Raw genomic sequence first — 17,693 nt, forward strand, 5'->3', positions numbered from 1 at the left:
TAAAGTTCAACTTTAATTTTAAGCCTAAAGGTTTCAGAACATTAAATTTAAGCTACTTACTAAAATTACTAAAATTAGCAAACCTCAATTTTAAGATGTTACCAATTTTTAAAAATTAAATATTTAAATTGGCATTGAACTTTTAAAAAATGTTCTTTTTAGAAGATATTTATACTAATTACAATCCATACTAGTGTTTATAGTGTCAAATGGAAGTGTCAATCATGACAAATCAAATCAGATTAAAATGGAAATTGGGAAATATTTGACAAAATAAAAATATGATAAAATACAAATGGCATTGCATTTTTAAAAGTTTAAAAGTAGCCTATGAAGATACTTGCAGATTAGTGGACCCCATTTCCATGTGAATTTAAAACCACTGCTTTAAAAGAACAATTTGTCATTGACTATAACCATTATTTGAGAAATCCACTGTCTTTTATCACTTAATCCCAAGCCTCTTTTATAAAGGATATGATATTCCTCATATCTAATAACTTCTCCATATTTTATGTGCATACACTTGTTTGTTAGCTATATAAAAAAACAAAAATTAAACTACAATATTTATAATATTATATTTTATTTGCTTCATATAAACTTTTTTTAAACTTTACTGTGTTGCAGGCTGGAACTCTGAAAGGGTATACTGATGTTCTACAGCTGAGCATGCCCAGTGTGGTGATGTAATGTAGTAGTACTGGAGTATTTAGTGATGGGGTACTTAAGGGAGTCCCAGTGCAAGAGGGCTCTCTCAGGCCACATCAATCTTAGCCACAGAGAATACTTCAGGCTCTAGACTCCAGACTCCATCTTTGACCAGCCATGTGGTGGCTGCTCTCCTGCTTCCATCACTTCACTCCCCCATTAAGCCCAAAGCTTTGGGCTGATCCCAAGGCCCACCAGAGAGCTAGCCCAGACATTACATTACTCTTCATAAAGTTATGGCTACTTTTTGACATCTCTGAAAATGATGGAGTTGACACAAAGCTAAGAACTAAATTATGCAATCTTGGTTTAACAATTAAACTTAAATCTCAATATGTCTAAGGACAAGGATTTCCATATCACAAAGAAGCCCATTTCAATGGACAACTCTAAATTATCTCCTTACTCTTACATAAAAATCTAACTTCCGTAAGACAGTCCAGTCATCTGAAACTGCAGAATGGCATTAAGCCTTCTTCCACAAGAGGGCTCTTTAACTTCTCCAAGCTTAAAGTTTCAGATTTATTTAGCTACTTCTTTTATGACATGTTTTCCTATCACCATTGTGCTCAATCTCCTATTTACTTGGTGATATTTCCCTTAAGATATACTATTCATAGGGGGCAGCTAGGTGGTACAGTGGATAGAGCACCACCCCTGAAGTCAGGAGGACCTGAGTTCAAATTTGACCTCATTTAACACTTCCTAGCTGTGTGACCCTGGGCAAGTCACTTAATCCCAATTGCCTTAGCAAAAATTAAGTAAATAAATAAATTAATTAATTATGGGCATTATATATATATATATTATATTATATATATAATAAATAACTGAACACATTACTCTATGTGTAGTTGGTCCAACAAGGCTATAATAGGACTATTACTTCCCTTGTGCTATACTTCTCTTGTAATAGCAGTAATTTTATATAGCTATGTGTATACAGACATAATTGTAACAATATACAAAAGTTGAGCTTGCCAACTATTTTTAGATGAGAGTGGTATGTTTCTATCAACCAAATTTATGCTACACAGATAACAGTAGCCTTTTTTGGGGGGTGGGGGGGGCAGTCACAGTACTCTTAAGCCTGCTGAGGGTCAGCTGGACACTGACCAAAGTTTGTCTCCCTCTCCCACATCTGCAATGTTTACACCACCATGTATGGGAAAAACTTAAATGAATGAGTTTACATTTATGATTATTCAATTTCACAGAGCTAAATTCGGACTTGTAATCAGAATTCAAAGAGCTAAATATAATTTTCCAAAAGGAATATCCCCTCCCAAGTAAAAACCAAAAAAAGATCAAAATCAAGTGTTTCCATTTATATATATATATATATATATATATATATATATATATATATATATATATATATATATATATATATATATATATATATATAAACTATTAAAAACAAACATTTGGAAATTAGGCTTTAAAACTAACTGAAAAGTTTACAATTTTTGACCTACAGATTCCGCTGTTTGGTATATAGTTCAAACAGGTCAGAGATAGGAAAAAAAAGTCCAATATACACAAAAATATTAATACCAACAGTTTTACAGTAGTTATTAGAAACAATAGGAAACTACTGATTGGGAAATGACTAAAATTGTGATATGTGAGGGTAATGAAGCATTATTGTGCTTTAAAAAATGGTCAATGTGAAGAACTCAGAGAAATACCATGAAGATGTAAATTAACTGTTTCAGCACAAAGTAAGAACTATGAAAACAGTATGCATATGACTAATATATAATATATATATACCAAAACTGAATACCATATAATTATAATGATAAAATCTAGTCCCAGAGAAGAATTGATAAAATGTATTTCCTTCATTACTTCATTGTAAATGTATAGGAGTATTGATGTAAATACTGCATATACTATCAGACACTGTACACTGTTGGTTGGTTTTGATGAATTGTCTTTTCTCTCCTTGTCTTTGTGTATATGTATATATATATATAAAGTATGGTTAGATTGAGGTGAAAGAAGGAAGGATTTATTCGGAAAGAGAAGCCTGCTACAGTCAGGCTTCTTTATTCTGATGAGTTAGGATAAAGGAGTTGAGAGCACTGAGAGCACTAAGAAATCTACCACAGCAAAATGGGGTAAATAGAAAAGACAGAGCAAAGTTTCATAAATCAATGATATTTTTCTTTTAAAGTTTACATATCTGTGTTGTTTTCCAGAAAGTTTTATAACTAAGTCACAGACTACAATGCTCACTTCTAGAAGCAAACATACCCAAAGTTATGGAATGATTTTCTATACTTGTCTCCTTTCCCTAACTCCAAACAGCACTAGACAAAGCTGGTTCTGGGGCTGACTTCCCACTTATTGGCCAGCAGAGGGAGCCCTCTAACCAAACACTTCCATCATCTTTCTTCTTCAGGGAAAAGAATCATGTTCTCAGAATGGTATTTGGCCTTACAAGGGTCCTTGGTGACATCTAGCCCAATCTTCTCATTTTACAAATAAGGAAACTCAAGCCCAGGGAGTTTAAGTTGACTCATCCATGGTCACACGAGCATTAAATGGCGGAGGTTGGAGTTGAAATGAAGTTCCCAAATCCAGGGCTCTTTTCAGTTTCTCCACTACTGATATTCAGTTAAATTTTACCTCTTACAATCAATATCTTCTGTAGACACATCCCATGTTACCACTCCTCTTTCCCTTCTAAAATCCAACTTTTGACTAAAAAGCTTCCTCTTCCCCTTTTCATTTTACCTGTGGATTTTTTTTTTAATCTCATTCAAATATTGAAGCGGCTGTGGAAAAAGAAACAAAGTTTAAATAAACTAGTTGTCCTTGCTTGCATTACCTCATGGAGATGACAACTGTAACATACAATAATCCACAAATGCATAAGAGGCATGAGCAAAATGAGCTGTGTAATGGGGGTGAAGAATGGAGGGATGAGAGGTAGAGAACTTACATAAAACTTACATAAACTGAGAAGGGAAGAAAAGAAAGAATATACTACTTGTGGTTGTTGGCATTTTTCAATCCTGGATCAAATTAATGCCATTCAACAGCTTACACAACCTTTCTTAGAATCTGAATGGTGATTTGATTAATATTCCCCAGACAAAAAGTAGAAATGAGGATAGAGGTTAGAGAAGAGGATGATTAGAATGATAAAGCCTTAATAATTAAAAGCCCAGGGCTCCAAGCAAAGAACACAGAGGAGGCAGAAAAAAGTAGCAAGATAGCCAAAAGAAGAGAAAATAAATAAATAAATAAAATAAAGTATATATTTCCAGAAGGAAGGGAAGGTGAGCATGATATTCTAAAGAGAATAAGGACAATGAAAACTGCAAAAGATCACTAGATTAAGGGCAATTCCAGAGAATTTTCAATGAGAAATACCAACAAATCTTCTATCACAGCAGAGGTTGGGGTAGGCATAGTAATAGGACAGAATATTTTACATATATATATATATGTGTGACCAGCCCGATTTTCTTTATCAATTTTTTTTTCTTAAATGGTCTCCTTTGTCCCAAAGGAGGACGAGGGAGGTGAATTGCTTCACCATCAAGACAAAAAGATAACAATAAAAATCTTGAGAAAAAAAAAAAAAGGAATCCAATCAACATTTGCTAAGTACCTACACTAAGTGCCAGGCACTGAAGAAGAAATGGAGGGGGGAGGGGAGGGAAAAGGGGTGTTGTTACTCAATTTCATAATTAAGTTACTAGTAACCTAAGAGAACTTCAGTGGAAGCAAAACTACAAAGAGAATTCTAAAAAGTTAAGTAACTAAATGTTGTTATCCTTCTGTTTGAAGACAACCAAAATGACATCACTATACTAGAATCCAGTTACAATGTGTCCCACTATGGCTGATCAGACTAGTAAGAGTTCAGAATGCTCTGCCACAGGTTGAACACAAATAGTCCATATGAACATTTGGGCTGACTTCTCTAATTTTGTGTATTTCATGTTTCCTTTGGGCAAATTCAATTCTGCTTTGCTCAGAGCACAGTACTTTCTCTTTAAGATATGGTATTTATATAAGCCTAATTTTGACAAATGGACATCAATGAGTAGGGGAAAATATAAAAGCACTACGGATACAAATGGAAAGGTAAGACAGTCTCTTCTCTCAGAGTTACCATTCCAATAAAGGAAATAAAACATATGGAAAGTTTCAGCTGTAATTAAGATGGAGAAGTTCCACTGCCCTGAAGGTACAGGTGCAAAGCTGAGGTTAATCTCTTTAAAGTCATTTTCAATGACAAAACCATATATGTTTTTGATGCTATGTTTTTGTTGTTTTTTTTTTTTTTTTTTTTGGACAAAAACCTTGGTTTTTTGGGGTTCTTGGTAGCTGTGGTATTACCTGCAGGAGCAGTTTGCCAAGTTGTCCTTCCACAAAGGGTTAAGTATGAGAATGTCCATTTTATCAAAGCAATGGAATGCTAAGTTTGGAAACAGAATTAAACAAAGAACCAGTGTCAACCTCTAAAGCCCTTTACAAAAGTCCAAAGTCTCTAACAACTTGATAATTAAGCCTGTTTTTCTCAAGTATGAATTTAACATAGAATACTTTTATTAAACTTCATTTTATCCAATGATTAATATTGCAGTGATGTTATTTTGTTTTTCAATCAAATATTATACACACACACATATATATATAAAACATTTATATATAGAATTATAGCTAGTTCTTAATGAATGACCCACTACTTATAGCTGTCTAAAGGAAAATGAATTCTAATTTCCAATAAAATGACTGACAAATAAACTTGAAAGACAACTTGTTAATAAACTAAAGCCAACTTGTACTCAAACCTAATTCACAACTTCAGTGTTATCTTTTTTTACTGTCCCTTCACTCCAGGTGCTTTAACAACCATGATAGTAACAGTAAGCATTTATATAGTGCTTACTATTTGCCAAATGTTGTGCTAATCACTTTACAATTATTATCTCATTTGATCCTGGGAAGTAGAAGCTATTATCCCAGCTTTAGAAAGCAAGACACTGAGGCACAGAGGTCAAGTGATTTACCAGGATTGCATAGTCAGAAGTATCTGAGTATAGATTTCAATTCATGTTTTCTGAATCCAGGTCCAACATTCTATCTACTGCACTATCTAGCTGTTTATATATTCATATTCATTCTCTTATATGTGTGTGTATCTATCTATCCTTTTCTCTCTACTCCCACAGCACTTAACTCTAGTTCAAATCTATCATCTCTGATCTAGACTATTACATCAACTCCTTAATTGGTCTGCCCATCCAATCCATCCTTCACCAAACATCCAAAGCAATCTCCTTAAGTTTCAGTCTATTCTTGTAATTCCTCATTTAGTAAAATCCAGTAATTCCCGGATCACAAACTCTTTTTGGCATATAAAATTCTTCGCAATCCATATATCACCTTCCATTCATAATAAAACACAATTCACACTACCTTCCATATAAAGATCTGTCTCTCATCTTTGTATGAGGTCCTCAAAGATGGGATGGTCTCATAACTCACCTCCACTTCTTTGAATCCCTGGCTTTCTTCAAGACTCAACTGAAGCAACATTTGAAGCAAAAGGCTTTACCTTGGTCTCTTTAGCTGCTAGTATCTTCCTTTCTAGGGTTTTCTTACATGTATATATGTATTTATTATATATCTATAGGTACATATATATATCTATCTATTTATATATATGTTGTCTCTTTTGTTAGAATATATATATATATATATATATATATATATATATATATATATATATATATATATATATATATATATATATATATATATATATATATATATATTTTGGGGCTGAGGCAATTGGTTAAGTGACTTGCCCAGGGTCACACAGCTAGAAAGTGTTAAGTGTCTGAGATCAGATTTGAACTCAGGTCCTCCTGACTTCAGGGCTGGTGCTCTATCCATTGGGCCACCTAGCTGCCCTAGAATATAATCTTAAAGATAGGAGACTGTTTTCATTTTTTCATTATATCCTCAATGCTTACCTGATAAAGTATTAAGAAGATGATAAATACTTGCTGATTGATAGGAAGTTTTCCCTAACATCAGCTTAAATTTGCTTTTTCTACATAGTAGTTCAGCCCTGTGGAGCAAAATAGAAGTAAAATCATTCTTCCACATGGCAGGCCCATAAAAAACTTGAAGAATGCTTTCAAATCCCATACCACCCTACATTCCACCTCGTCCTCAGACATTTCTCTGTTTAAAACATCCCCAGTCTTCATATGACACAGACTCAAAGTCTTTTACCAGACTGGCTGCCCTACTCTGGATACCTTCCAATTTATCAAGCTCCTTCTTAAGTCATGATATGTAAGACTGAATACAATAGTTCAAAATAGGGTTGAATAAGAGCAGAGTATAGAGGGATTCCTTATTCTTCCAAAGTTATGCCTCTTTTTAATGCAGTTTGAGTTTGCATTATTTTTTTCTGGCAGCCATATCACAATGCTAACTCACATTGGGTTTGCAGGTCACTGAAACTTCTCCATCTTTTCAGAAAACTGCCTATCTAATCATGTCTCCCCAACTGTTTCATATCACTGTGTCAGTATATTTACCATACAGACTACAACAAAATATAAGATCATGTAACATTAAGTCACAGCAGTAAATTTTTCTAGCCTATATCACTCGAACCTAATACTGTCTTTCAAAGTACCTTAGTTTCTGAATTTTGAAAAAGGAGACAGACTTTTGGTTTCCATCATTCAATCCAAAGATATTTTAAGATGGCATTGACAAAAAAAAAAAAGAGCCAATGAATCCAGATTAGACTTTTTTTTTTTTAAGTATCCTATGCTTATACCAAAGAAACAATTCATTCAGCCAAACAGGGAGTATCTTCTTAGAAAAAAAAGATGTATGTGGTTAAAGAACAGGAAACAAAGCAGGGCATAACAAGATATCACATTGTTTTTTCATTAAACTACCATGTTAGATACTATTTCTGCATCTCAACAACAACAAAAAAACCCAAACCAATGTTATAAGAGAAATGAAGCTATGATTAAAAATGTTATTAAATACCAGAAAGATTTAATTTCTCCTGGTTTAGCCCTCAAAAATAAAAAATACAAAAATCATGAAGAAATCCTAAAATAATCTTTCTTTTGAGTTAAATAAAAGAATATCCAAAGTTATCCTTAGTATTCTTACTATCCTGGTACTCATCTTTAATGAGTAAATTAGGTAAAATAAGTCAATTTTTTTCTACTTAACCAAAATGTAAAAGAAAGATAGTATATAAAGAGAACATTGGACTAATAATCAAGTTACTTGGTTAAGTTCTGCCACACTTTTCAGCTATGTAACCAAGACCAAAAGTATTAGCTCTCAAAAGGACCTATTTTCTCCTTTTTTTAAACACATGTTGGACCAAAACAAAGGCTAACTTTTTGTGTGTCATATCAAATGACATTGTGAAATATTTCTCACAGTGCATGGCTAACAGTAGGCACTATATAAATGATTATTCCCTTCCCTTCTGCTTTCCTTATAGATCACTGAATAATAGTCTAGTGAAAATTATGGGACCTTTCTCAGAATGTTTTTAACAACACAACAAAAGTGCATAGTTACAAAGGAAATATATAGAAACAACGATGCATTTTTTTTCCCTATGGTTTCCTAAAATCTATGCATAGATTCTAGGATAAGAACTCCTTACCAAACAATGTCTTAAAACCCTTCCAATTCTAAAATTTTACATTACATTGCATCTTTAATGCAAATTTTGGTAATTATTATGAAAATTTTATGAGTTTTCTAAGAAGCTTTATTACTAAGATTCTTATTTATTCTTATTTCTTATTTATTCTTTTATTCTTCCATTGCCCACCAAAAGAAAAACTTTAGTTTGCCTACTCATTTGCCAATAAGTCTAGCTATTAAAAGCAGAGCTGGGCCTAATCACAGAGGTAACCAGTATGTCAAATATTCAACAATTTCTGAGAGTTGTTGAAGTAGAAACACACAATACAACTGAAATTTAGCTACCCAGCAGATTCTGAAAGAGTTCAGCTTAAAAATAAAACAAAACTAAATGGAAGATTAAATAATATGCTTAGCCTCCCTTCAAGAAAATCCTAATACAAAAATGCAAAGCTATGAAAATTTAATAATTCTTTTACAGCATTTCTTTAAAACTGCACTCTCCAATTTATTCACAATATAGTCTTTTTGCTTATCTTAATTTTTAAAATAAATTTTTATTGATGTCGTGGGTCTTTTTTTTTAAACATCATCATAGTTATCAAATATTCCCCCCTTTCTCCAAAAACATCCTATATAACAAACAGTATTTTTAGAGAGGGGGAAAAAAAAATCAGCACAATTGATATTCATTGAAAAACATCTGAAATTCTACTCTAGTTTTTATTTACCTGTATCTTAAATTTAACAAAGCAGGGACAGGATTACTTTGGCAAAATTGTATTACTCCTATATTCACTATGTTCTTCAAGGATATTCAAAAAATGAAGATCTAACTGAAGAATAAATAAATACTCTCTGAAAACATTCTGAAACCATGCAACATGCGATGCCTGTGAACTTCCCAAGTTTCTGAAGGGGTAGTTTTGGGGATGTCCCATCATCTCTCTTAATTTGAATCTTGCTTCATCTTTACAATTGTTACATTTACTTTTTTTTTTTTTTTTTTGGTACCATATAGTGTTCTTTCCATGACATTGTTTTAGTTTTTTAGTATGTTTTTCTTGGCTCTACTTCCTTCAATTTTTATCAGTTCATAAGAGATCTTTCCATTTTCTGTTTACCACACACATCATTTCTTAGATCACAATAATATTTCATTACCTCCATGTATCATATTTCTTTAGCCATTTCCTGATCAAAAGATATCTACTTTATTTCCAATTCTTTTCTTTCACAAAAAAGTGCTGCCACAAATATTTTACTATATATAGGGACCATGCAAGTTTTCAAAGTAAGATACCTATATTCTTCCTCTGCCTTTAAAAAATATGTATATGTTGCCTGAATAGTGCCATATAACCAATCAAGTAAGTTCATCAATATGTATGTCATGAATGAGTGTAGCAGATGAACAATGAGATGGGAAAAGGCTAATGGGAAAGATCATGTTGGGCTTCATTTTAGAAACTACACAATTCTTTCTAATGTCTTAAATACTCAAATTTCTATCACCAATACATCAATACATCTCTCCAAAGTAAATAATGAAACAATTTAGATGAATAAAAATAACTACAAAAGCAAAATTAAAACATATATGGTATACATAATTAGACAGCAAGCAGTTATCAATAATGGTGAATACATACACATTTCAATGGTACAAAAAGTAATATATATATATATATATATATATATATATATATATATATATATATATATATATATATATATATATATATATATATATATATATATAAAATTAGAGAAGGAACTATTTGAATCGGGATTCTGCTACTTACAACTTGCCCAAGGCTAGAGTAATAAGAGTCTCACTTTCCTTATCAGGAAAGTGAGGCTAAAGTCTATCTTTATAGACTTTATATATCTTATACAGAAAATGTGCATTTGTCTTTTAGCAAGACAAAAAAGACAAGAGAAAGGCATCTACTACATTGCAAATGTCCTTTTTACAGAACCAAATAGGAAGGCATAGAAATGATTTCAAAGAGAATTAAGTCAGCCCCAAAGCCTCATAATCCAAAATATCAGAAACTAAGAAAGGCACAATAACCAAGATGAAGCTTAGTTGTTTCTCATCCCCAAAACCATTTTTAATATGGGTTCTCCACACCATTTTTTAGTCCTTCCCCTAAGTTTATCTGATGAAAGCCATAAACACCCTCTCTTGTGTTTTTAAGTGCATAAAATAAAATATAGAGAATTATTATAAAATAAACTATACTAAAATTCAATAACCAACCCCAGCTTAAGAATTAGTTTTAATGGGAAATCATATATTCAGAAATTATTCTGAGTTTTTGTTAACTCATAAAAAAAGTTTTTTTTTTTTTAATAAAATGGCAGCAACCAAGCTACATGCTTATGTTAAGAAACCAAAGTTTGAAAATAGATATTTTATACTTTCTTGGATCCCATTGAGCAATATTGTCAAATTAAAAAAAAAAAAAAAAAAGATACTGACTTAGAAAAACACAAATTAACATTATTTTGTTAAATATATTCCAATTATATTTTAATCAGGTTTAGGCCTCATTCAGTTTTTCTGGCTTCTTGAGGACAAGGGGCAGTGACTAAGATATCTCAACATAGAGCATCTTTAAATACCAAACACTAAGACTCACAATCTTTAAATATGTTTACTTTTGAAGCATTCACATATAGAAATTAATATATACATGCAGAAACACACACACACACACACACACATATAGTTTGCCACCACAAGACAGAGGAAGTAAAAAAGTTTTAACTGTTTCCTGTTAAACTAGACTTGAAACACAATGAGCTGCCAATTTAATAGAACCTAGTAGATTATGTGATACCTTCACACCCTACAGACTTGAATGAGATCTTTTGAGGAATAGTCAAAAGGGAAGGAAAAAATTGCTTAATTGAAATTAATTTCTAAATCAATCAAGATTACTGATGCTAATTTGAAAGGGAAAAAAAAAAGGAAATGAAGATTTTAAAAAACATCCAATAAACTTGTGTTAATCTAATGTTAATGTAACAGGTAAGTTGAGTTTGCAAAAAACATTCTTTCCTACAGACTTCTAGAATGTTTCAATAGTATTCTAAGAATGTCTGAACCAAATTTCCTTACCCCTTGTCTTCTAATTTTAGAAAATGAAAAAACACAAAAAAGCAATGTAATAAATAAACTATTATTAAAACAATGAGATTTGGTCTTAAAGATAAATTTGTCTTCTTTTTAACTAAAGGTTGTCCTCCTCCTTCCCTACGAAAATACTGTGATGCCTCATAAAAATAATTCTGGGTATTTGAAGTTTATGGTATGCTAGCAAAGAACAAGTTATAGCAGGTCCAAATTAGAAAGACTCCAGGTATACATACATATCAAGATAGTTAACTAATGTACTTAAGTGAAGGATGTTCAAGGTTGACCACCATGCCATAGGTTTTTGGTAACAATCAAAGAAATTAATGAAAACTGAGGCACAGAGGAACTGCAATACTTTATCAGAAGGTGTCAGATTATTATAGACTTCAATCTAGAAAGTACCTCAGATATCAAATAATTAAATAATCCCAATTCCATTTTAAAGATAAGGTTTTGAAGTGAACTGAAGTAACTTGTCGAAGGTCACATAAGTCAATGATGCAAGTTTGATTTGAACTGAGATTCTCTAATTCAAAATACAGAACTCTATTACACCACAATGTTGCGACACCAAAGAAATTATAGCTCCTTGAAATATTTTAAAGTCACTGTCACACCATCATAAAAATTCTTCTTTTGGAGTGTAAATGCTTCATGCTTCAATAGCAATATTCTCCAAACTAACTATTATAGACACTTAGAGATGACTTCTAATGACTTCTCACATTTTACTTTGCCCTGTTGGGTCTTTGTGGTCATAATTTTAAAATACTATACAAATAGGATATTTCATGCCATAACAGTAATGTCGTAAGAAAAAAAGAAAATCAAAATAACAAGAATCTTCAGTTCTAAAAGACTCAAGAGATACTAAAAATTCTCAAATTAAAATGAAGTTTAAATTTCACTTCAATGTTCAAACATATGATAATATTTTTGAACTTGGGCTATAGACAATTTCACAACTCTTGTAAAACACTGGAGGCCTTTGTGCCATGCACAACTACAAAACTACAAAAATATGTAACTAAGCCTTAGTGGAAAGATAACCAACTTTGGAACCAAAAGAACTGGGTTCAAACTCAAGCCAATTCTGCCACTCTTAGACTTAAAGAATTTAAGATTTCCTCATCAATAAAATGAAGGCAGAAATATTTGCAATAATAACAGTTCAATTGTTAAAAAGATAAATTTTTTTAATGAAAGTGATTTATAAATCTATGTATGTATTTGTAAATCTATGTAAATATGTAAACTATCACTAAGTTTGGGAATATGCTAACATTTTTTTTGTACAAAGTAACCCCTAAAATATTTTAAAAGCACATCATAGAAGAACTGAATATAATTTCTTTGGGAAAAAGTACCCAAAGAGTGCTGTTCAAATAATTCAAGTCAAGAATATATATGTATATATATATATGTGTGTATGTATATATATTTACATATGTATATGTGCATTTATTGTTAGGTTTATTATTTTTTAAGCTAACAATTTCTGTATCATTTTTCTTTAACACTATTGCTTTAGTAAGCAATAATGAAATAATATGTATGTAACAAGTGCTTACGTGAGATCTTCCTTTTTCTTGACATTATTTCAAACAATTTAAAACTATTTTAAACATGAAGGGCTATGTCATATTTAGCATAATATGTAAGATGTCACAGAAGCATAAATGACTTGCCCAAGATCATGGCATAAATTTGTATTTGTATTAAGGGTATAATTTACATCTAGGAATTTCAAGTGAACCCTATACCACAATGCCTCAATAAAACATATACATGAAACAGAAATATCATATGGAGAAAAATGAAGAAAAAACAATCCTAGTTTTAATTTCTTAATCACGTGTCCATGAATGTGAAAATTAACAGTCTTTGTTCCTACTGAAAAAGTCAAGCATGCTTGTAGAAATTAAAATACATCATTCCTTGGCACACACTAATGATTATAATGAAGCATTAAACCTTAGTTCAAACAAATATAATTAGAGTTGCCAGAAGAAATGCAAACAGGGCCCTAACTAATGACTTTGCTAAATGGTCTTTCCCTAGTTAAGCCTCACCAAAGATGAGTTCTCACAAACACTAGGGAGCTGATTTAACAAAGCAGGAAAGCCCATGCCTGGAATGCTCAGTCTTTTATAATCCATTGTTTCCTTCAAAACTATGATTAAGTGTCACATTCTAAATGAAGCCTTTTCTGATCCCCCAGTGACTAGTAGCCTCTCCTTTCCCCTTCCCCCAAATTACCTTTAATATATTCTGTATGTTCTTATATATGTATATTATCTTCCCCAAGAAAATATAAACTTCCTTAAGTACTGTCATTTTGTCCTTACTCCCTAAGACCTAGTTTAGTGAAGATATTTAATTGTAGGCTTGTTGATGAATATTTCTTGGTAGAACTTAGTGTGGTACAAACACACACACACACACACACACACACACACACACACACACACATATGTACATTTTATTGATAATGGAACTTTAAAAAGCTAAAGAGGAATACTTCAAGATCAATCTTCATGTTATAGGTAAAGAGCCACATAAGGTCATGACACATGGAGTCAATAGTAGAAAGGGGAATCCTAACACACACAAAATATATACTGTAATCACAGAAGAAAGATGTCACCCAAGTTAGATGCTATATAAATTAGTATGTCAAATCCTAAAATCCAATTCTTCCTTTGACCATTCCAGATAGCATTACATCTCTCTCCTTGTACTTTCTTAGCTTTGGAGAATATACTTTCCTAATTTCCCCCCCCCCAACTCAATAACTACAACTGTTTCCTTCACTGATTCCTTATCAAATCTTATTGAACTTTTTTCAAAACTGATTATTTTCTCTCTACCTCACATATACAACTCACTGTGAAGTGCAGTTAATTATACCTCTACAAACTCTCTCATCTTCACCTTCCTCCTCTTAATCCCATATCCACCACCCTAATAACATCTGCCAGGACTATTACAACAGCCTCCAAATATAGGCCTTACCACTCTCTTTTCCAAAATATCCTTCAGTTGACAGACTAAACTTCCTTATGTGACTATTTTGCCATGTCAATATTTTGTGCTTAACCTTTCAGGAGATCCTTCTTCCTATTACCCACTAAACACATGTCAAACTCCTCTGGCAACCCAGGACCTTTGCACCATCTACCACTGAGCTGCCTTTGTAAAGTAGTCTTTGTAAAGTTTAAATCTGACCAGGTTGCTCCTCTATTCAATAAACTTTACTGGTTCCCTATTGCCTTCAGGGGCATAAACATAAAATACCCTAACCTTAATTCATAAACCTTTCCAGTTTTTTTAGACCTTACTCTCCCTGTTTACTCTGTGTTATAATTATTCTGGCTCTAGCCTCCTTGCTATTGGTCATATGAGACATTCTATCTCCAGACCTCATGTATCTTCACACATTCATGAGCTGTCTCCCATGCCTGAAATGGTCTCTCCAAGATTCCTTGGCTCTCTTTAAGTCTCACCTAAAATCCCACTGTCTACAAGAAGCTTTTTCCTGTCTTCCCTAAAGTTAGTGATTTTCCTCTTAGATTATCTCCAATTAATCCTGTTTATATCTTGTTTGTAAATAGATGTTTCTATGCTGGTAGTGAACTCAACTCCTGCTGCAAGTGGAACTAATTTGTCCAACCTTATTTCTTATTATTTTCCTTCAAATATTCTATGATTAAGCCACACCAGACTATCCTTCAAATGTATCCTATTCCTTCCTTTTTTGTATTCCCTAAGCTTGTAAAGTCCTCCTTTTACCTCTATCATCTGATTAAAAACCCAACTAATATAAGGATCCTCTGATTTCTGCCCCTGGAAAGAGTAAAAACCTTTGGACTTTCCCATTGCTTTGCAGTTCTTATAATGGTATTATATTTATTTGGGCATGTTTTATCCTCTATTACTCTATATTCCAAAATGGTTAGGAATGCTTTACCTTGAATTGAAAGAGCAAACATAAACCAAAAAATTGACAATTCTACCAATGGAAAAAAAAAAAAATAGTATCAATGTAGACAACATGGTATAATGTAAAAGGCACTGAAGTTAATGTTGATTTTCAGATCTTTTCTTACATGTTTTCTTAACTGTATGCTCTTCAACAACTTATTTAACTTCTATGGGTAAAACGTTTCTTCCTCTGTAAAATGGTGGGGCTAGACTCTTGAGTTCTCTTCCAGCTCTAGATCTATGATGCCATATTATTACATAGATATAAAGAACAATACCAACAAATGCTATGTAGGCAACAAGGTTGATTTATTTTTACCTGCAAACTAAACCTGTTACATTTGTGAACTGTAATTTCATTGGTGAGGAAACTGAAAGTAAAGGAACTCTTGCTCGAAAGGACACAGCTAGTTGTTTCAGAGGTGGAATTTGAACACAGTTCTTGAATGACACTCAAGATAGCTGTCTATCCATCACACCATGCTTCCTCTAGGGTCTTATAAAAATGTTTATTTATAATATTTTGATCAAATACAAAGCAGCATGCTATACAAAACCTGACAACTCCCACCCACCTACACAAAATAAATATCAATACTTTTAACTGGAAAAGAAATTAATTACAGGCCAATTTTCCTAAAAGCTATGGGAGTATAAAGATACCGATGAATTCAAGAACTTGACAAAAGTAATATACAATTTCTTTTTAAGTAGACATTTCAGCAGGAGACTCTATCACTCAAGTGAAATGATTATTTTTTTCAGCTTTAATTATCTATTAACTATTCATTTTGGTCAAGTAAATGGTCACAGAATTTGAATTTGAAACAAACAACTGAGACAGGAGGAAGTCTGGCTACACTCAAAAGCTTGAGGTACATAATTTTATACTCTAGAGAGCTCAGTCTCATATATTCCTCTATGATGTGCAATTGTATCATATTTTTTGAAACTTAAGTTTCACATGATTAGAGCTGAAGGGAGGGAGAGCTAAAAGAGAGAACACCAAATACTAACTCACTTTGAACAAGTTAGTGTATCAAAATAATACCCAGTTACCCTTCTGTTGTATGAATATATGCATAATACATGCATAAATGTATGTATATTAGTATGTATGTATATATACGTATGCATACATATAGTCATGTAATACATACTCTATATAGGCATATGTATTTCAGTATTACCATGTTCTGTTTTAATTTTAAAGACAAATAAAAAATTTTTAAAGGACAAATATACTTGGTTTTTTTTAAGAGACTGACTCCATCACCGCCTCCCTTCAATTTTTTTTTTTTTTTTTTTTTGGTATTAATGAAATAAAACCACCGCTTTCTGGCTATCGAATAAAAAAGATTTGTAAAAGGAAAAAAAAATAAAATAAAATCAGATTTAATTTTTTTTAAATCCCAACACTTTTGTCTGTCCAACTAAAAAGCACTAACTGAAAAGAGAGGAGTCCAAAATTGCAGAGAGTAAGGTGGGAATATAAAAAAATAAAAAAAAATAAAAAAGATTTCAAGGCGAATAAGTTTTTCATTCCCTTAAATATTATTTGATAGAAAGACATCTCAGACGGGACGGTGAACCTCAGATCAGACAAGATAGAATTCTCTAGCACAATTCTGAGAGGAGGAGCCTTATTTTAATCATGTTTTTTCCCTTTAAGCCCACCTGCAGAGGAGCGGGTGGGGCGGGAAAAGAGGGAGGCACAGAAAAGTAATGAGGAGGGAGAACTCTCAGAACCCGCACCTGCCTCCTTCTCGCACACGTTCTCTGGGCAGTAAGAGGTGCAGAACCCACCCAGCTCCGTGGTCCTCCCAAATGCCAGGGATGGGATGGGATCGAAGAGCAGCAGAAGGACCCCAGGCGAGCAGGAGGGTACCGGGATGGTAAAGTTAGAAACACGGCGGAAGTTCTTGGTTTTCAATAGTTTCTCCGCCTCCGCCCTTCAGGAAAAAGAACGAAAACACTTGGGCGAGGGCACAGTCACTAGCTAGCTCCCTGTCTTCTTCCTCCTCTCTAAATCGTCCCGGGTCAGTCTTACTGCTTCGAGAAACTGAATTAAGTCTGTGCCCAAAGGTGTCAGCGCCGTCAGATGGGGAGGGGAGCGTTACTGGGCTGGCGCGCTACGGGAATAGTGGAAAGATCTGGGGGAGGGGGCATGACTATC

At 32.9% G+C, this 17,693-nt stretch overlaps 1 protein-coding gene across 4 annotated transcripts in view; it reads right to left on the reverse strand.

Annotated features, from left to right (window-relative positions):
• Positions 1-17,693, reverse strand: part of CTDP1 (CTD phosphatase subunit 1) — a 141,253-nt gene that overhangs the window by 122,499 nt on the left and 1,061 nt on the right. The window contains exon 1 of one of the 4 annotated variants that reach the window (XM_074273448.1): positions 17,273-17,395. The exons of the other annotated variants lie outside the window; for them this stretch is intronic. The gene's annotated coding sequence lies outside the window, so the exon portion shown is untranslated. Of the gene's footprint in view, positions 1-17,272; positions 17,396-17,693 lie in introns of those variants that run through there. 4 annotated transcript variants of the gene reach the window in all.

The sequence above is a fragment of the Sminthopsis crassicaudata genome, chromosome 1, assembly GCF_048593235.1.
Source record: "Sminthopsis crassicaudata isolate SCR6 chromosome 1, ASM4859323v1, whole genome shotgun sequence".
Taxonomy (NCBI): Eukaryota; Metazoa; Chordata; class Mammalia; order Dasyuromorphia; family Dasyuridae; genus Sminthopsis; species Sminthopsis crassicaudata.